Source organism: Aegilops tauschii, chromosome 6, assembly GCF_002575655.3.
Source record: "Aegilops tauschii subsp. strangulata cultivar AL8/78 chromosome 6, Aet v6.0, whole genome shotgun sequence".
NCBI lineage: Eukaryota > Viridiplantae > Streptophyta > Magnoliopsida > Poales > Poaceae > Aegilops > Aegilops tauschii.
In genome coordinates, this window is record NC_053040.3 from 190648263 (window position 1) to 190670101 (window position 21839).

The window sequence follows — 21839 nt, forward strand, 5'->3', positions numbered from 1 at the left end:
ACCAATTTATATGCACCGGAGCATGTGCGGGTAGTTCAAATTTGAATTATGCACATAAAATGCGTAGAAAACCAAGTTAATGTATAAAAATGTGCGAACGAACCCTGAAAAATTCCAAAATTTAACACAACACTCCTGTTGTTCTATGCTGACACTAGAAAATATTTGAAAGCAATAAGAGGCAACGGATATCGTTTCGTCCCCAAAGGTGGCACGTTCCCTACCGAAACCATCACGCTTGTTGTGAGAAGCTCTGGTTTGTGAGAAGCTTAGACCCAAACATGCCCCAATTGGGACAAAAATTATACCACGGCATGTTGATGCCACTCCATGATAGCATGCCAAGTTTCATGAATTTCAGACGACTTTTGGATTTACTAGAATTTAAAAACCAGGTATCTCAATGTTTGCGGCCGAGTGACGGTGGCAGGGTTTTTCACATTCATTCCCATTTCTTGCATGAGACCTAACCATGCAACCAAGTACACAGATTTGATTTTTCAACCAATTTATATGCACTAGAGCATATGCATGTAGTTCAAATTTGAATTATGCACATAAAATTCCTAGAAAACCAAGTTAATGCGTAAAAATGTGCGAATGAACCCCGAAAAATTCCAAAATTTAACACAACACTCCCGTTGTTCTATGTTGACACTATAAAATTTATGAAAGCAATTAGAGGCAATGGATATCGTTTCGTCCCCAAAGGTGGCACGTTCCCTACCGAAACCATCACGCTTGTTGTGCGAACCTCTAGTTTGTGAGAAGCTTAGACCCAGACATGCCCCAATTGGGACAAAAATTATACCACGGCATATTGATGCCGCTCAATGATAGCATGCCAAGTTTCATGAATTTCAGACGAGTTTTGGATTTACTACAAGTTAACAACCAGGTATCTCAATGTTTGCGGCCGAGTGATAGTGGCAGGGTTTTTGCCATTCATTCCCATTTCTTGCATGGGACCTAAGCATGCAACCAAGGACACATATTTGATTTTTAACCAATTTATATGCACCGGAGCATGTGCATGTAGTTCAAATTTGAATTATGCACATAAAATACCTAGAAAACCAAGTTAATGTATAAAAATGTGCGAACGAACCCCGAAAAATTCCAAAATTTAACACAACACTCCTGTTGTTTTATGTTTACACTAGAATTTTCTTGGAAGCAATAAGAGGCAACATATATCGTTTAGTCCCCAAAGGTGCACGTTCCCTACCGAAACCATCACACTTGTTGTGAGAAGCTCTGGTTTGTGAAAAGCTTAGACCCAAACATGCCCCAATTGGGAGAAAATTTTTCCAACAGCATGTTGATGCCGCTCCATGATACCATGCCAAGTTTCATGAATTTCAGACGAGTTTTGGCTTTACTATAATTTAAAAACTAGGTATCTCAATGTTAGCGGCCAAGTGACGGTGGCGGGGTTTTTGACATTCATTCTCATTTCTTGCATGGGACCTAAGCATGCAACATGGGACACAGATTTGATTTTTCAACCAATTTATATGCGCCGGAGCATGTGCATGTAGTTCACATTTGAATTATGCACATAAAATGCCTAGAAAACCAAGTTAATGTATAAAAATATGCGAACGAACCCCGAAAAATTCCAAAATTTAACACAACACTCCTGTTGTTCTATGTTGACACTAGAAATTTTTTGAAATCAATAAGAGGCAACGGATATCGTTTCGTCCCCAAAGGTGGCACGTTCCCTACCGAAACCATCACGCTTGTTGTGAGAATCTCTGGTTTGTGAAATGCTTAGACCCAAACATGCCCCAATTGGGGAAAAAATTATACCACGACATGTTGATGCCGCTCCATGATAGGATGCCAAGTTTCATGAATTTCAGACGAGTTTTGAATTTACTAGAATTTAAAAACCATGTATCTCAATGTTTGCGGCCAAGTGACGGTGGTAGGGTTTTTGACATTCATTCCCATTTCTTGCATGGGACCTAAGCATGCAAACGAGGACACATATTTGATTTTTCAACCAATTTATATGCACCGGAGCATGTGCATGTAGTTCAAATTTGAATTATGCACATAAAATGCCTAGAAAACCAAGTTAATGTATAAAAATGTGCGAACGTACCCCGAAAAATTCCAAAATTTAACACAACACTCCTGTTGTTCTATGCTGACACTAGAAAATATTTGAAAGCAATAAGAGGCAACGGATATCGTTTCGTCCCCAAAGGTGGCACGTTCCCTACCGAAACCATCACGCTTGTTGTGAGAACCTCTAGTTTGTGAGAAGCTTAGACCCAAACATGCCCCAATTGGGACAAAAATTATACCACGGCATGTTGATGCCGCTCCATGATAGCATGCCAAGTTTCATGAATTTCGGACGAGTTTTGGATTTACTAGAAGTCAACAACCAGGTATCTCAATGTTTGCGGCCGAGTGACAGCGGCAGGGTTTTTGACATTCATTCCCATTTCTTGCATGGGACCTAAGCATGCAACCAAGGACACATATTTGATTTTTCAACCAATTTATATGCACCGGAGCATGTGCATGTAGTTCAAATTTGAATTATGCACATAAAATGCCTAGAAAACCAAGTTAATGTATAAAAATGTGTGAACGAACCCCAAAATATTCCAAAATTTGACACAACAGTCCTGTTGTTCTATGTTGACACTAGAATTTTTTTTACAGCAATAAGAGGCAACAGATATCGTTTCGTCCCCAAAGGTGGCACGTTCCCTACCGAAACCATCACGCTTGTTGTGAGAATCTCTGGTTTGTGAAATGCTTAGACCCAAACATGCCCAAATTGGGGAAAAAATTATACCACGACATGTTGATGCCGTTCCATGATAGGATGCCAAGTTTCCTGAATTTCAGACGAGTTTTGAATTTACTAGAATTTTAAAACCATGTATCTCAATGTTTGCGGCCAAGTGACGGTGGTAGGGTTTTTGACATTCAATCCCATTTCTTGCATGGGACCTAAGCATGCAAACAAGGACACATATTTGATTTTTCAACCAATTTATATGCACCGGAGCATGTGCATGTAGTTCAAATTTGAATTATGCACATAAAATGCCTAAAAAACCAAGTTAATCTATAAAAATGTGCGAACGAACCCCGAAAAATTCCAAAATTTAACACAACACTCCTGTTGTTCTATGTTAACACTAGAAATTTTTTTGAAAGCAATAAGAGGCAACAGATATCGTTTCGTCCCCAACGGTGGCACGTTCCCTACCGAAACCATAACGCTTGTTGTGAGAAGCTTAGACCCAAACATGCCCCAATTGGGACGAAAATTATACCACGGCATGTTGATGCCGCTCCATGATAGCATGCCAGGTTTCATGAATTTCAGACGAGTTTTGGATTTACTAGAATTTAAAAACCAGGTATCTCAATGTTTGTGGCCGAGTGACGGTGGCAGGGTTTTTGACATTCATTCCCATTTCTTGCATGGGACCTAAGCATGCAACCAAGGACACAGATTTGATTTTTCAACCAATTTATATGCACCGGAGCATGTGCATGTAGTTCAAATTTGAATTATGCACATAAAATGCCTAGAAAACCAAGTTCATGCATAAAAATGTGCGAACGAACCCCGAAATATTCCAAATTTCACAACAGTCCTGTTGTTCTATGTTGACACTAGAATTTTTTTTACAGCAATAAGAGGCAACGGATATCGTTTCGTCCCCAAAGGTGGCATGTTCCCTACCGAAACCATCACGCTTGTTGTGAGAAGCTCTGGTTTGTGACAAGCTTAGACCCAAACATGCCCCAATTGGGACAAAAATTATACCACGGCATGTTGATGCAGCTCCATGATAGCATGCCAAGTTTCCTATATTTCAGACGAGTTTTGGATTTACTAGAATTTAAAAACCAGTTATCTCAATGTTTGTGGCCAAGTGACGGTGGCAGGGTTTTTGACTTTCATTCCCATTTCTTGCATGGGACCTAAGCATGCAACCAAGGACACAGATTTGATTTTTCAGCCAATTTATATGCACCGGAGCATGAGCATGTAGTTCAAATTTGAATTATGCACATAAAATGCCAAGAAAACCAAGTTAATGCATAAAAATGTGCGAACGATCCCCAAAATATTCCAAAATTTGACACAACAGTCCTGTTGTTCTATGTTGACACTAGAATTTTTTTACAGCAATAAGAGGCAACGGATATCGTTTCGTCCCCAAAGGTGGCATGTTCCCTACCAAACCATCACGCTTGTTGTGAGAAGCTCTGGTTTGTGAGAAGCTTAGACCCAAACATGGCCCAATTGGGTCAAAAATTATACCACGGCATGTTGATGCCACTGCATGATAGCATGCCAAGTTTCCTCAATTTCGGACGAGTTTTGGATTTACTAGAATTTAAAAACCAGTTATCTCAATGTTTGCGGCCAAGTGACGGTGGCAGGGTTTTTGACATTCATTCCCATTTCTTGCATGGGACCTAAGCATGCAACCAAGGACACAGATTTGATTTTTCAACCAATTTATAAGCACCGGAGCATGTGCATGTAGTTCAAATTTGAATTATGCACATAAAATGCCTAGAAACCAAGTTAATCCATAAAAATGTGCGAACGAACCCCGAAATATTCCAAAATTTAACACAACACTCCTGTTGTTCTATGTTGACACTAGATATTTTTTGGAAGCAATAAGAGGCAACGGATATCGTTTCGTCCCCAAAGGTGGCACTTTCCCTACCGAAACCATCACGCTGGTTGTGAGAAGCTTAGTCCCAAACATGCCCCAATTGGGAGAAAAATTATACCACCGCATGTTGATGCCGCTCCATGATAGCATGCCAAGTTTCATGAATTTCAGACGAGTTTTGGATTTACTAGAATTTAAAAACTAGGTATCTCAATGTTTGCGGCCGAGTGACGGTTGCAGGGTTTTTGACATTCATTCCCATTTCTTGCATGGGACCTAAGCATGCAACCAAACACACAGATTTGATTTTTCAACCAATTTATATGCATCGGAGCATGTGCATGTAGTTCAAATTTGAATTATGCACATAAAATGCCTAGAAAACCAAGTTAATGCATAAAAATGTGCGAACGAACCCCGAAATATTCCAAAATTTAACACAACACTCCTGTTGTTTTATGTTGACACTAGAATTTATTTAAAGCAATAAGAGGCAACGGATATAGTTTCGTCCCCAAAGGTGGCATGTTCCCTACCGAAACCATCATGCTTGTTGTGAGAAGCAATGGTTTGTGAGAAGCTTAGACCGAAACATGCCCCAATTGGGACAAAAATTATACCACGGCATGTTGATGCCGCTCAATGATAGCATGCCAAGTTTCATGAATTTCAGACGAGTTTTGGATTTACTAGAATTTAAAAACAACGTATCTCAATGTTTGCGGCCGAGTGACGGTGGCAGGGTTTTTGACATTCATTCCCATTTCTTGCATGGGACCTAAGCATGCAACCAAGGACACATATTTGATTTTTCAACCAATTTATATGCATCGGAGCATGTCCATGTAGTTCAAATTTGAATTATGCACATAAAATGCCTAGAAAACATAGTTAATGCATAAAAATGTGCGAACGAACCCCGAAATATTCCAATATTTAACACAACACTCCTGTTGTTTTATGTTGACACTAGAATTTTTTTAAAGCAATAAGAGGCAACGGATATCGTTTCGTCCCCAAAGGTGGCATGTTCCCTACCGAAACCATCATGCTTGTTGTGAGAAGCTCTGTTTGTGAGAACCTTAGACCGAAACATGCCCCAATTGGGACAAAAATTATACCACGGCATGTTGATGCCGCTCCATGATAGCATGCCAAGTTTCATGAATTTCAGACGAGTTTTGGATTTACTAGAATTTAAAAACCACGTATCTCAATGTTTGCGGCCGAGTGACGGTGGCAGGGTTTTTGACATTCATTCCCATTTCTTGCATGGGACCTAAGCATGCAACCAAGGACACATATTTGATTTTTCAACCAATTTATATGCATCGGAGCATGTGCATGTAGTTCAAATTTGAATTATGCACATAAAATGCCTAGAAAACCATGTTAATGCATAAAAATGTGCGAACGAACCCCGAAATATTCCAAAGATTAACACAACACTCCTGTTGTTCTATGTTGACACTAGAATTTTTTTTACAGCAATAAGAGGCAACGGATATCGTTTCGTCCCCAAAGGTGGCATGTTCCCTACCGAAACCATCACGCTTATTGTGAGAAGCTCTGGTTTGTGAGAAGCTTAGACCCAAACATGGCCCAATTCGGACAAAAATTATACCACGGCATGTTGATGCCGCTCCATGATAGCATGCAAAGTTTCCTAAATTTCAGATGCGTTTTGGATTTACTACAATTTAAAAACCAGGTATCTCAATGTTTGCGGCCGAGTGACGGTGGTAGGGTTTTTGAGATTCATTCCCATTTCTTGCATGGGACCTAAGCATGCAACCAAGGACACAGATTTGATTTTTCAACCAATTTATATGCACCGGAGCATGTGCATGTAGTTCAAATTTGAATTATGCACATAAAATGCCTAGAAAACCCAGTTAATGCATAAAAATGTGCGAACGAACCCCGAAATATTCCAAAATTTAACACAGCACTCCTGTTGTTCTATGTTGACACTAGAAATTTTTTGAAAGCAATAAGAGGCAACGGATATCGTTTTGTCCCCAAAGGTGGCACGTTCCCTACCGAAACCATCACGCTTGTTGTGAGAAGCTCTGGTTTGTGAGAAGCTTAGACCCAAACATGCCCCAATTGGGACAAAGATTATACCACGGCATGTTGATGCCACTCCATGATAGCATGCCAAGTTTCATGAATTTCAGACGAGTTTTGGATTTACTAGAATTTAAAAACCATGTATCTCAATGTTTGGGGCCAAGTGACGGTGGTAGGGTTTTTGACATTCATTCCCATTTCTTGCATGGGACCTAAGCATGCAAACAAGGACACATATTTGATTTTTCAACCAATTTATATGCACCGGAGCATGTGCATGTTTTTCAAATTTGAATTATGCACATAAAATGCCTAGAAACCAAGTTACTGTATAAAAATGTGCGAACGAACCCCAAAAAATTCCAAAATTTGACACAACACTCCTGTTGTTCTATGTTAACACTAGAAATTTATTGAAAGCAATAAGAGGCAACGGATATCGTATCGTCCCCTAAGGTGGCACGTTCCCTACCGAAACCATAACGCTTGTTGTGAGAAGCTCTTGTTTGTGAGAAGCTTAGACCCAAACATGCCCCAATTGGGACAAAAATTATACCACGGCATGTTGATGTCGCTCCATGATAGCATGCCAAGTTTCATGAATTTCAGACGAGTTTTGGATTTACTAGAATTTAAAAACCAGGTATCTCAATGTTTGCGGCCGAGTGACGGTGGCAGGGTTTTTGACATTCATTACCATTTCTCGCATGGGACCTAAGCATGCAACCAAGGACACAGATTTGATTTTTCAACCAATTTATATGCAACGGAGCATGTGCATGTAGTTCAAATTTGAATTATGCACATAAATTTCTAGAAAACCAAGTTAATGCATAAAAATGTGCGAACGAACCCCGAAATATTCCAAATTTTAACACAACAGTCCTGTTGTTCTATGTTGACACTAGAATTTTTTTTACAGCAATAAGAGGCAACGGATATCGTTTCGTCCCCGAAGGTGGCATGTTCCCTACCGAAACCATCACGCTTGTTGTGAGAAGCTCTGGTTTGTGAGAAGCTTTGACCCAAACATGCCCCAATTGGGACAAAAATTATACCACGGCATGTTGATGCCGCTCCATGATAGCATGCCAAGTTTCCCAAATTTCAGACGAGTTTTGGATTTACTAGAATTTAAAAACCAATTATCTCAATGTTTGCGGTCAAGTGACGGTGGCTGGGTTTTTGACATTCATTCCCATTTCTTGCATGGGACCTATGCATGCAACCAAGGACACAGATTTGATTTTTCAACCAATATATATGCAACGGAGGATGTGCATGTACTTCAAATTTTAATTATGCACATGAAATGCCTAGAAAACCAAGTTAATGCATAAAAATGTGCGAACGAACCCCGAAATATTCCAAATTTTAACACAACAGTCCTGTTGTTCTATGTTGACACTAGAATTTTTTTACAGCAATAAGAGGCAACGGATATCGTTTCGTCCCCAAAGGTGGCATGGTCCCTACCGAAACCATCACGCTTGTTGTGAGAAGCTCTGGTTTGTGAGAAGCTTAGACCCAAACATGCCCCAATTGGGACAAAAATTATACGACGGCATGTTGATGCCGCTCCATGGTAGCATGCCATGTTTCCTAAATTTCAGACGAGTTTTGGATTTACTAGAATTTAAAAACCAGTTATCTTAATGTTTGCGGCCAAGTGACGGTGGCTGGGTTTTTGACATTCATTCCTATTTCTTGCATGGGACCTAAGCATGCAACCAAGGACACAGATTTGATTTTTCAACCAATATATATGTACCGGAGCACGAGCATGTAGTTCAAATTTGAATTATGCACATAAAATGCCTAGAAAACCAAGTTAATGCACAAAAATGTGCGAACGAACCCCGAAATATTCCAAAATTTAACAGAACACTCTTCCTGTTCTATGTTGACACTAGAATTTTTTGAAAGCAATAAGAGGCAACGGATATCATTTCGTCCCCAAAGGAGGCACGTTCCCTACCGAAACCATCACGGTTATTGTGAGAAGCTCTGGTTGGTGAGAAGCTTAGACCCAAACATGCCCCAATTGGGACAAAAAATATACCACGGCATGTTGATGCCGCTCCATGATTGCATGCCAAGTTTCCTAAATTTCAGACGAGTTTTGGATTTACTAGAATTTAAAAAACGAGTTATCTCAATGCTTGCTGCCAAGTGACGGTGGCAGGGTTTTTGACATTCATTCCCATTTCTTCCATGGGACCTAAGCATGCATCCAAGGAAACATATTTGACTTTTCAACCAATTTATATGCATCGGAGCATGTGCATGTAGTTCAAATTTGAATTATGCACATAAAATGCCTAGAAAACCAAGTTAATGCATAAAAATGTGCGAACGAACCCCAAATATTCCAAAATTTAACACCACACTCCTGTTGTTCTATGTTGACACAAGAATTTTTTGAAAGCAATAAGAGGCAACGGATATCGTTTCGTCCCCAAAGGTGGCACGTTCCCTACCGAAACCATCACGCTTGTTGTGAGAAGCTCTGGTTTGTGAGAAGCTTAGACCCAAACATGCCCCAATTGGGACAAAAATTATACCACGACATGTTGTTGCCGCTCCATGATAGCATGCCAAGTTTCATGAATTTCAGACGAGTTTTGGATTTACTAGAATTTAAAAACCATGTATCTCAATGTTTGCGGCCAGGTGACGGTGGTAGGGTTTTTGACATTCATTCCCATTTCATGCATGGGACCTAAGCATCCAAACAAGGACACATATTTGATTTTTCCACCAATTTATATGCACCGGAGCATGTGCACGTAGTTCAAATTTGAATTATGCACATAAAATGCCTAGAAAACCAAGTTACTGTATAAAAATGTGCAAACGAACCCCGATAAATTCCAAAATTTGACACAGCACTCCTGTTGTTCTATGTTAACACTAGAAATTTATTGAAAGCAATAAGAGGCAACGGATATCGTATCGTCCCCAAAGGTGGCACGTTCCCTACCGAAACCATAACGCTTGTTGTGAGAAGCTCTTGTTTGTGAGAAGCTTAGACCCAAACATGCCCCAATTGGGACAAAAATTATACCACGGCATGTTGATGTCGCTCCATGATAGCATGCCAAGTTTCATGAATTTCAGACGAGTTTTGGATTTACTCGAATTTAAAAACCAGGTATCTCAATGTTTGCGGCCGAGTGACGGTGGCAGGGTTGTTAACATTCATTCCCATTTCTTGCATGGGACCTAAGCATGCAACCAAGGACACAGATTTGATTTTTCAACCAATTTATATGCAACGGAGCATGTGCATGTATTTCAAATTTGAATTATGCACATAAAATGCCTAGAAAACCAAGTTAATGCATAAAAATGTGCGAACGAACCCCGAAATATTCCAAATTTTAACACAACAGTCCTGTTGTTCTATGTTGACACTAGATTTTTTTTTACAGCAATAAGAGGCAACGGATATCGTTTTGTCCCCAAAGGTGGCATGGTCCCTACCGAAACCATCACGCTTGTTGTGAGAAGCTCTGGTTTGTGAGAAGCTTAGACCCAAACATGCCCCAATTGGGACAAAAATTATACCACGGCTTGTTGATGCCGCTCCATGATAGCATGCCAAGTTTCCTAAATTTCAGAAGAGTTTTGGATTTACTTGAATTTAAAAACCAGTTATCTTAATGTTTGCGGCCAAGTGACGGTGGCTGGGTTTTTGACATTCATTCCTATTTCTTGCATGGGACCTAAGCATGCAACCAAGGACACAGATTTGATTTTTCAACCAATATATATGTACCGGAGCATGAGCATGTAGTTCAAATTTGAATTATGCACATAAAATTCCTAGAAAACCAAGTTAATGCACAAAAATGTGCGAACGAACCCCGAAATATTCCAAAATTTAACACAACACTCTTCCTGTTCTATGTTGACACTAGAATTTTTTGAAAGCAATAAGAGGCAAGGGATATCATTTCGTCCCCAAAGGAGGCACGTTCCCTACCGAAACCATCACGCTTGTTGTGAGAAGCTCTGGTTGGTGAGAAGCTTAGACCCAAACATGCCCCAATTGGGACAAAAAATATACCACGGCATGTTGATGCCGCTCCATGATAGCATGCCAAGTTTCCTAAATTTCAGACGAGTTTTGGATTTACTAGAATTTAAAAAACGAGTTATCTCAATGCTTGCTGCCAAGTGACGGTGGCAGGGTTTTTCACATTCATTCCCATTTCTTCCATGGGACCTAAGCATGCAACCAAGGAAACAGATTCGACTTTTCAACCAATTTATATGCATCGGAGCATGTGCATGTAGTTCAAATTTGAATTATGCACATAAAATGCCTAGAAAACCAAGTTAATGCATAAAAATGTGCGAACGAACCCCAAATATTCCAAAATTTAACACCACACTCCTGTTGTTCTATGTTGACACTAGAATTTTTTGAAAGCAATAAGAGGCAACGGATATCGTTTCGTCCCCAAAGGTGGCACGTTCCCTACCGAAACCATCACGCTTGTTGTGAGAAGCTCTGGTTTGTGAGAAGCTTAGACCCAAACATGCCCCAATTGGGACAAAAATTATACCACGACATGTTGTTGCCGCTCCATGATAGCATGCCAAGTTTCATGAATTTCAGACGAGTTTTGGATTTACTAGAATTTAAAAACCATGTATCTCAATGTTTGCGGCCAGGTGACGGTGGTAGGGTTTTTGACATTCATTCCCATTTCATGCATGGGACCTAAGCATCCAAACAAGGACACATATTTGATTTTTCCACCAATTTATATGCACCGGAGCATGTGCATGTAGTTCAAATTTGAATTATGCACATAATATGCCTAGAAAACCAAGTTACTGTATAAAAATGTGCAAACGAACCCCGAAAAATTCCAAAATTTGACACAGCACTCCTGTTGTTCTATGTTAACACTAGAAATTTATTGAAAGCAATAAGAGGCAACGGATATCGTATCGTCCCCAAAGGTGGCACGTTCCCTACCGAAACCATAACGCTTGTTGTGAGAAGCTCTTGTTTGTGAGAAGCTTAGACCCAAACATGCCCCAATTGGGACAAAAATTATACCACGGCATGTTGATGTCGCTCCATGATAGCATGCCAAGTTTCATGAATTTCAGACGAGTTTTGGATTTACTCGAATTTAAAAACCAGGTATCTCAATGTTTGCGGCCGAGTGACGGTGGCAGGGTTGTTAACATTCATTCCCATTTCTTGCATGGGACCTAAGCATGCAACCAAGGACACAGATTTGATTTTTCAACCAATTTATATGCAACGGAGCATGTGCATGTAGTTCAAATTTGAATTATGCACATAAAATGCCTAGAAAACCAAGTTAATGCATAAAAATGTGCGAACGAACCCCGAAATATTCCAAATTTTAACACAACAGTCCTGTTGTTCTATGTTGACACTAGAATTTTTTTTACAGCAATAAGAGGCAACGGATATCGTTTTGTCCCCAAAGGTGGCATGGTCCCTACCGAAACCATCACGCTTGTTGTGAGAAGCTCTGGTTTGTGAGAAGCTTAGACCCAAACATGCCCCAATTGGGACAAAAATTATACCACGGCTTGTTGATGCCGCTCCATGATAGCATGCCAAGTTTCCTAAATTTCAGAAGAGTTTTGGATTTACTTGAATTTAAAAACCAGTTATCTCAATGTTTGCGGCCAAGTGACGGTGGCTGGGTTTTTGACATTCATTCCCATTTCTTGCATGGGACCTAAGCATGCAACCAAGGACACAGATTTGATTTTTCAACCAATATATATGTATCGGAGCATGAGCATGTAGTTCAAATTTGAATTATGCACATAAAATGCCTAGAAAACCAAGTTAATGCATAAAAATGTGCGAACGAACCGTGAAATATTCCAAAATTTAACACAACAGTCCTGTTATTCTATGTTGACACTAGAATTTTTTTTACAGCAATAAGAGGCAACGGATATCGTTTCGTCCCCAAAGGTGGCATGTTCCCTACCGAAACCATCACGCTTGTTGTGAGAAGCTCTGGTTTGTGACAAGCTTAGACCCAAACATGCCCCAATTGGGACAAAAATTATACCACGACATGTTGATGCCGCTCCATGATAGTATGCCAAGTTTCCTAAATTTCAGACGAGTTTTGGATTTACTAGAATTTAAAAACCAGGTATCTCAATGTTTGCGGCCGAGTGACGGTGGCAGGGTTGTTAACATTCATTCCCATTTCTTGCATGGGACCTAAGCATGCAACCAAGGACACAGATTTGATTTTTCAACCAATATATATGTACCGGAGCATGAGCATGTAGTTCAAATTTGAATTATGCACATAAAATGCCTAGAAAACCAAGTTAATGCATAAAAATGTGCGAACGAACCCCGAAATATTCCAAAATTTAACACAACACTCCTGTTGTTCTATGTTGACACTAGAATTTTTTGAAAGCAATATGAGGCAACGAATATCGTTTCGTCCGCAAAGGTGGCACGTTCCCTACCGAAACCATCACGCTTGTTGTGAGAAGCCTAGACCCAAACACGCCCCAATTGGGACAAAATATATACCACGGCATGTTGATGCCGCTCCATGATAGCGTGCCAAGTTTCCTAAGTTTCAGACGAGTTTTGGATTTACTAGAATTTAAAAACTAGTTATCTCAATGTTTGCGGCCAAGTGACGGTGGCTGGGTTTTTGACATTCATTCTCATTTCTTGCATGGGACCTAAGCATGCAACCAAGGACACAGATTTGATTTTTCAACCAATATATATGCAACGGAGCACGTGCATGTAGTTCAAATTTGAATTATGCACATAAAATGCCTAGAAAACCAAGGTAATGCATAAAAATGTGCAAACGAACCCCAAAATATTCCAAATTTTAACACAACAGTCCTGTTGTTCTACGTTGACACTAGAATTTTTTTACTGCAATAAGAGGCAACGGATATCGTTTCGTCCCGAAAGGTGGCACGGTCCCTACCGAAACCATCACGCTTGTTGTGAGAAGCTCTGGTTTTTGTGAGAAGCTTAGACCCAAACATGCCCCAATTGGGACAAAAATTATACCACGGCATGTTGATGCCGCTCCATGATAGGCTGCCAAGTTTCCTAAATTTCAGACGAGTTTTGGATTTACTAGAATTTAAAAACAGTTATCTCAATGTTTGCGGCCAAGTGACGGTGGCTGGGTTTTTGACATTCATTCTCATTTCTTGCATGGGACCTAAGCATGCAACCAAGGACACAGATTTGATTTTTCAACCAATTCATAAGCATCGGAGCATGTGGATGTAGTTCAAATTTGAATTATGCACATAAAATGCCTAGAAACCAAGTTAATCCATAAAAATGTGTGAACGAACCCCGAAATATTCCAAAATTTAACACAACACTCCTGTTGTTCTATGTTGACACTAGATATTTTTTGAAAGCACTAAGAGGCAACGGATATCGTTTCGTCCCGAAAGGTGGCACGTTCCCTAGCGAAACCATCACGCTTGTTGTGAGAAGCTCTGGTTTGTGAGAAGCTTAGACCCAAACATGCCCCAATTGGGACAAAAATTATACCACGGCATGTTGATGCCGCTCCATGATAGCATGCCAAGTTTCATGAATTTCAGACGAGTTTTGGATTTACTAGAATTTAAAAACCAGGTATCTCAATGTTTGCGGCCGAGTGACGGTGGCAGGGTTTTTAACATTCATTCCCATTTCTTGCATGGGACCTAAGCATGCAACCAAACACACAGATTTCATTTTTCAACCAATTTATATGCATCGGAGCATGTGCGTGTAGTTCAAATTTGAATTATGCACATAAAATGCCTAGAAAACCAAGTTAACACAACACTCCTGTTGTTCTATGTTGACACTAGAATTTTTTTTACAGCAATAAGAGGCAACGGATATCGTTTCGTCCCCAAAGGTGGCATGTTCCCTACCGAAACCATCACGCTTGTTGTGAGAAGCTCTGGTTTGTGAGAAGCTTAGACCCAAACATGGCCCAATTCGGACAAAAATTATACCACGGCATGTTGATGCCGCTCCATGATAGCATGCAAAGTTTCCTAAATTTCAGATGCGTTTTGGATTTACTACAATTTAAAAACCAGGTATCTCAATGTTTGCGGCCGAGTGACGGTGGTAGGGTTTTTGAGATTCATTCCCATTTCTTGCATGGGACCTAAGCATGCAACCAAGGACACAGATTTGATTTTTCAACCAATTTATATGCACCGGAGCATGTGCATGTAGTTCAAATTTGAATTATGCACATAAAATGCCAAGAAAACCAAGTTAATGCATAAAAATGTGCGAACGAACCCCGAAATATTCCAAAATTTAACACAGCACTCCTGTTGTTCTATGTTGACACTAGAAATTTTTTGAAAGCAATAAGAGGCAACGGATATCGTTTTGTCCCCAAAGGTGGCACGTTCCCTACCGAAACCATCACGCTTGTTGTGAGAAGCTCTGGTTTGTGAGAAGCTTAGACCCAAACATGCTCCAATTGGGACAAAGATTATACCACGGCATGTTGATGCCACTCCATGATAGCATGCCAAGTTTCATGAATTTCAGACGAATTTTGGATTTACTAGAATTTAAAAACCATGTATCTCAATGTTTGGGGCCGAGTGACGGTGGTAGGGTTTTTGACATTCATTCCCATTTCTTGCATGGGACCTAAGCATGCAAACAAGGACACCCATTTGATTTTTCAACCAATTTATATGCACCGGAGCATGTGCATGTAGTTCAAATTTGAATTATGCACATAAAATGCCTAGAAAACCAAGTTACTGTATAAAAATGTGCGAACGAACCCTAAAAAATTCCAAAATTTGACACAACACTCCTGTTGTTCTATGTTAACACTATTAATTTATTGAAAGCAATAAGAGGCAACGGATATCGTATCGTCCCCTAAGGTGGCACGTTCCCTACCGAAACCATAACGCCTGTTGTGAGAAGCTCTTGTTTGTGAGAAGCTTAGACCCAAACATGCCCCAATTGGGACAAAAATTATACCACGGCATGTTGATGTCGCTCCATGATAGCATACCAAGTTTCATGAATTTCAGACGAGTTTTGGATTTACTAGAATTTAAAAACCAGGTATCTCAATGTTTGCGGCCAAGTGACCGTGGCAGGGTTTTTGACATTCATTCCCATTTCTCGCATGGGACCTAAGCATGTAACCAAGGACACAGATTTGATTTTTCAACCAATTTATATGCAATGGAGCATGTGCATGTAGTTCAAATTTGAATTATGCACATAAAATTCCTAGAAAACCAAGTTAATGCATAAAAATGTGCGAACGAACCCCGAAATATTCCAAATTTTAACACAACAGTCCTGTTGTTCTATGTTGACACTAGAATTTTTTTACAGCAATAAGAGGCAACGGATATCGTTTCGTCCCCGAAGGTGGCATGTTCCCTACCGAAACCATCACGCTTGTTGTGAGAAGCTCTGGTTTGTGAGAAGCTTTGACCCAAACATGCCCCAATTGGGACAAAAATTATTCCACGGCATGTTGATGCCGCTCCATGATAGCATGCCAAGTTTCCCAAATTTCAGACGAGTTTTGGATTTACTAGAATTTAAAAACCACTTATCTCAATGTTTGCGGTCAAGTGACGGTGGCTGGGTTTTTGACATTCATTCCCATTTCTTGCATGGGACCTATGCATGCAACCAAGGACACAGATTTGATTTTTCAACCAATATATATGCAACGGAGGAGGTCATGTACTTCAAATTTTAATTATGCACATGAAATGCCTAGAAAACCAAGTTAATGCATAAAAATGTGCGAACGAACCCCGAAATATTCCAAATTTTAACACAACAGTCCTGTTGTTCTATGTTGACACCAGATTTTTTTTTACAGCAATAAGAGGCAACGGATATCGTTTCGTCCCCAAAGGTGGCATGGTCCCTACCGAAACCATCACGCTTGTTGTGAGAAGCTCTGGTTTGTGAGAAGCTTAGACCCATACATGCCCCAATTGGGACAAAAATTATACCACGGCATGTTGATGCCGCTCCATGATAGCATGCCAAGTTTCCTAAATTTCAGACGAGTTTTGGATTTACTAGAATTTAAAAACCAGTTATCTTAATGTTTGCGGCCAAGTGACGGTGGCTGGGTTTTTGACATTCATTCCTATTTCTTGCATGGGACCTAAGCATGCAACCAAGGACACAGATTTGATTTTTCAACCAATATATATGTACCGGAGCATGAGCATGTAGTTCAAATTTGAATTATGCACATAAAATGCCTAGAAAACCAAGTTAATGCATAAAAATGTGCGAACGAACCCCGAAATATTCAAAAATTTAACACAACAGTCCTGTTGTTCTATGTTGACACTAGAATTTTTTTACAGCAATAAGTGGCAACGGATATCGTTTCGTCCCCAAAGGTGGCATGTTCCCTACCAAAACCATCACGCTTGTTGTGAGAAGCTCTGGTTTGTGACAAGCTTAGACCCAAACATGCCCCAATTGGGACAAAAATTATACCACGGCATGTTGATGCCGCTCCATGATAGCATGCCAAGTTTCCTAAATTTCTGACGAGTTTTGGATTTACTAGAATTTAAAAACCAGTTATCTCAATGTTTGCAGCCAAGTGACGGTGGCAGGGTTTTTGACATTCATTCCCATTTCTTGCATGGGACCTAAGCATGCAACCAAGGACACATATTTGATTTTTCAACCAATATATATGTACCGGAGCATGAGCATGTTGTTCAAATTTGAATTATGCACATAAAATGCCTAGAAAACCAAGTTAATGCATAAAAATGTGCGAACGAACCCCGAAATATTCCAAATTTTAACACAACAGTCCTGTTGTTCTATGTTGACACTAGAATTTTTTTACAGCAATAAGAGGCAACGGATATCGTTTCGTCCCCGAAGGTGGCATGTTCCCTACCGAAACCATCACGCTTGTTGTGAGAAGCTCTGGTTTGTGAGAAGCTTTGACCCAAACATGCCCCAATTGGGACAAAAATTATTCCACGGCATGTTGATGCCGCTCCATGATAGCATGCCAAGTTTCCCAAATTTCAGACGAGTTTTGGATTTACTAGAATTTAAAAACCACTTATCTCAATGTTTGCGGTCAAGTGACGGTGGCTGGGTTTTTGACATTCATTACATTTCTTGCATGGGACCTATGCATGCAACCAAGGACACAGATTTGATTTTTCAACCAATATATATGCAACGGAGGAGGTCATGTACTTCAAATTTTAATTATGCACATGAAATGCCTAGAAAACCAAGTTAATGCATAAATATGTGCGAACGAACCCCGAAATATTCCAAATTTTAACACAACAGTCCTGTTGTTCTATGTTGACACCAGATTTTTTTTTACAGCAATAAGGGGCAACGGATATCGTTTCGTCCCCAAAGGTGGCATGGTCCCTACCGAAACCATCACGCTTGTTGTGAGAAGCTCTGGTTTGTGAGAAGCTTAGACCCAAACATGCCCCAATTGGGACAAAAATTATACCACGGCATGTTGATGCCGCTCCATGATAGCATGCCAAGTTTCCTAAATTTCAGACGAGTTTTGGATTTACTAGAATTTAAAAACCAGTTATCTTAATGTTTGCGGCCAAGTGACGGTGGCTGGGTTTTTGACATTCATTCCTATTTCTTGCATGGGACCTAAGCATGCAACCAAGGACACAGATTTGATTTTTCAACCAATATATATGTACCGGAGCATGAGCATGTAGTTCAAATTTGAATTATGCACATAAAATGCCTAGAAAACCAAGTTAATGCATAAAAATGTGCGAACGAACCCCGAAATATTCAAAAATTTAACACAACAGTCCTGTTGTTCTATGTTGACACTAGAATTTTTTTACAGCAATAAGTGGCAACGGATATCGTTTCGTCCCCAAAGGTGGCATGTTCCCTACCAAAACCATCACGCTTGTTGTGAGAAGCTCTGGTTTGTGACAAGCTTAGACCCAAACATGCCCCAATTGGGACAAAAATTATACCACGGCATGTTGATGCCGCTCCATGATAGCATGCCAAGTTTCCTAAATTTCTGACGAGTTTTGGATTTACTAGAATTTAAAAACCAGTTATCTCAATGTTTGCAGCCAAGTGACGGTGGCAGGGTTTTTGACATTCATTCCCATTTCTTGCATGGGACCTAAGCATGCAACCAAGGACACATATTTGATTTTTCAACCAATATATATGTACCGGAGCATGAGCATGTTGTTCAAATTTGAATTATGCACATAAAATGCCTAGAAAACCAAGTTAATGCACAAAAATGTGCGAACGAACCCCGAAATATTCCAAAATTTAACACAACACTCCTCCTGTTCTATGTTGACACTAGAATTTTTTGAAAGCAATAAGAGGCAACGGATATCATTTCATCCCCAAAGGAGGCACGTTCCCTACCGAAACCATCACGCTTGTTGTGAGAAGCTCTGGTTTGTGAGAAGCTTAGACCCAAACATGCCCCAATTGGGACAAAAAATATACCACGGCATGTTGATGCCGCTCCATGATAGCATGCCAAGTTTCCTAAATTTCAGACGAGTTTTGGATTTACTAGAATTTAAAAAACGAGTTATCTCAATGCTTGCTGCCAAGTGACGGTGGCAGGGTTTTTGACATTCATTCCCATTTCTTCCATGGGACCTAAGCATGCAACCAAGGAAACAGATTCGACTTTTCAACCAATTTATATGCATCGGAGCATGTGCATGTAGTTCAAATTTGAATTATGCACATAAAATGCCTAGAAAACCAAGTTAATGCATAAAAATGTGTGAACGAACCCCAAATATTCCAAAATTTAACACCACACTCCTGTTGTTCTATGTTGACACTAGAATTTTTTGAAAGCAATAAGAGGCAACGGATATCGTTTCGTCCCCAAAGGTGGCACGTTCCCTACCGAAACCATCACGCTTGTTGTGAGAAGCTCTGGTTTGTGAGAAGCTTAGACCCAAACATGCCCCAATTGGGAAAAAAATTATACCACGACATGTTGTTTCCGCTCCATGATAGCATGCCAAGTTTCATGAATTTCAGACGAGTTTTGGATTTACTAGAATTTAAAAACCATGTATCTCAATGTTTGCGGCCAGGTGACGGTGGTAGGGTTTTTGACATTCATTCCCATTTCATGCATGGGACCTAAGCATGCAAACAAGGACACATATTTGATTTTTCCACCAATTTATATGCACCGGAGCATGTGCATGTAGTTCAAATTTGAATTATGCACATAAAATGCCTAGAAAACCAAGTTACTGTATAAAAATGTGCGAACGAACCCCGAAAAATTCCAAATTTGACACAACACTCCTGTTGTTCTATGTTAACACTAGAAATTTATTGAAAGCAATAAGAGGCAACGGATATCGTATCGTCCCCAAAGGTGGCACGTTCCCTACCGAAACCATAACGCTTCTTGTGAGAAGCTCTTGTTTGTGAGAAGCTTAGACCCAAACATGCCCCAATTGGGACAAAAATTATACCACGGCATGTTGATGTCGCTCCATGATAGCATGCCAAGTTTCATGAATTTCAGACGAGTTTTGGATTTACTCGAATTTAAAAACCAGGTATCTCAATGTTTGCGGCCGAGGGACGGTGGCAGGGTTGTTAACATTCATTCCCATTTCTTGCATGGGACCTAAGCATGCAACCAAGGACACAGATTTGATTTTTCAACCAATTTATATGCAAGGGAGCATGTGCATGTAGTTCAAATTTGAATTATGCACATAAAATGCCTAGAAAACCAAGTTAATGCATAAAAATGTGCGAACGAACCCCGAAATATTCCAAATTTTCACACAACAGTCCTGTTGTTCTATGTTGACACTAGAATTTTTTTTTACAGCAATAAGAGGCAACGGATCTCGTTTTGTCCCCAAAGGTGGCATGGTCCCTACCGAAACCATCACGCTTGTTGTGAGAAGCTCTGGTTTGTGAGAAGCTTAGACCCAAACATGCCCCAATTGGGACAAAAATTATACCACGGCATGTTGATGCCGCTCCATGATAGCATGCCAAGTTTCCTAAATTTCAGACGAGTTTTGGATTTACTAGAATTTAAAAACCAGTTATCTCAATGTTTGCGGCCAAGTGACAGTGGCTGGGTTGTTGACATTCATTCCCATTTCTTGCATGGGACCTAAGCATGCAACCAAGGACACAGATTTGATTTTTCAACCAATATATATGTACCGGAGCATGAGCATGTAGTTCAAATTTGAATTATGCACATAAAATGCCTAGAAAACCAAGTTAATGCATAAAAATGTGCGAACGAACCGTGAAATATTCCAAAATTTAACACAACAGTCCTGTTATTCTATGTTGACACTAGAATTGTTTTTACAGCAATAAGAGGCAATGGATATCGTTTCGTCCCCAAAGGTGGCATGTTCCCTACCGAACCCATCACGCTTGTTGTGAGAAGCTCTGGTTTGTGAGAAGCTTAGACCCAAACATGCCCCAATTGGGACAAAAATTATACCACGGCATGTTGATGCCGCTCCATGATAGCATGCCAAGTTTCCTAAATTTCAGACGAGTTTTGGATTTACTAGAATTTAAAAACCAGTTATCTCAATGTTTGCGGCCAAGTGACGGTGGCTGGGTTTTTGACATTCATTCCCATTTCTTGCATCGGACCTAAGCATGCAACCAAGGACACAGATTTGATTTTTCAACCAATATATATATGCACCGGAGCATGTGCATGTAGTTCAAATTTGAATTATGCACATAAAATGCCTAGAAAACCAAGTTAATGCATAAAAATGTGCGAACGAACCCCGAAATATTCCAAAATTTAACACAACACTCCTGTTGTTCTATGTTGACACTAGAATTTTTTGAAAGCAATATGAGGCAACGGATATCATTTCATCCCCAAAGGTGGCACATTCCCTACCGAAACCATAACGCTTGTTGTGAGAAGCTCTTGTTTGTGCGAAGCTTGGACCCAAACATGCCCCAATTGGGACAAAAATTATACCACGGCATGTTGATGTCGCTCCATG